The following is a 315-nucleotide window of genomic DNA, read 5'->3' as shown; positions in this document are numbered from 1 at the left end:
GGCACATCCCTTCTCCTGCCTCCCCAGCCTCACTGGCCCCCCGAGGAGCAGGATTGAGGGCTGGGGCCAGGCAGGGCGTCCCCAGCCCCTGGCACAGTGTGGGCCCATGCGGTCACTCCTCTATAGCTGTGTGTTGAAGGGATGTGTGGACGCCTCAGAGGCCCCACGCACTCCACCCTCTCCGCGGGACAGTAGGATGCTGGCCCCACCTGGAGTACACCCCCCATCAGGACTTTGAGAGCCAGCCTCCACTGAGGCTGGGTCTAGGGGTGCCAAGGAGTCCCCGTCCAGGCTGGGGCTCTCCTGGACACTGTC

Source organism: Acinonyx jubatus, chromosome C1 (assembly GCF_027475565.1).
Source record: "Acinonyx jubatus isolate Ajub_Pintada_27869175 chromosome C1, VMU_Ajub_asm_v1.0, whole genome shotgun sequence".
NCBI classification, from domain to species: Eukaryota; Metazoa; Chordata; class Mammalia; order Carnivora; family Felidae; genus Acinonyx; species Acinonyx jubatus.
Note: the sequence above shows the minus strand (reverse complement) of the source record.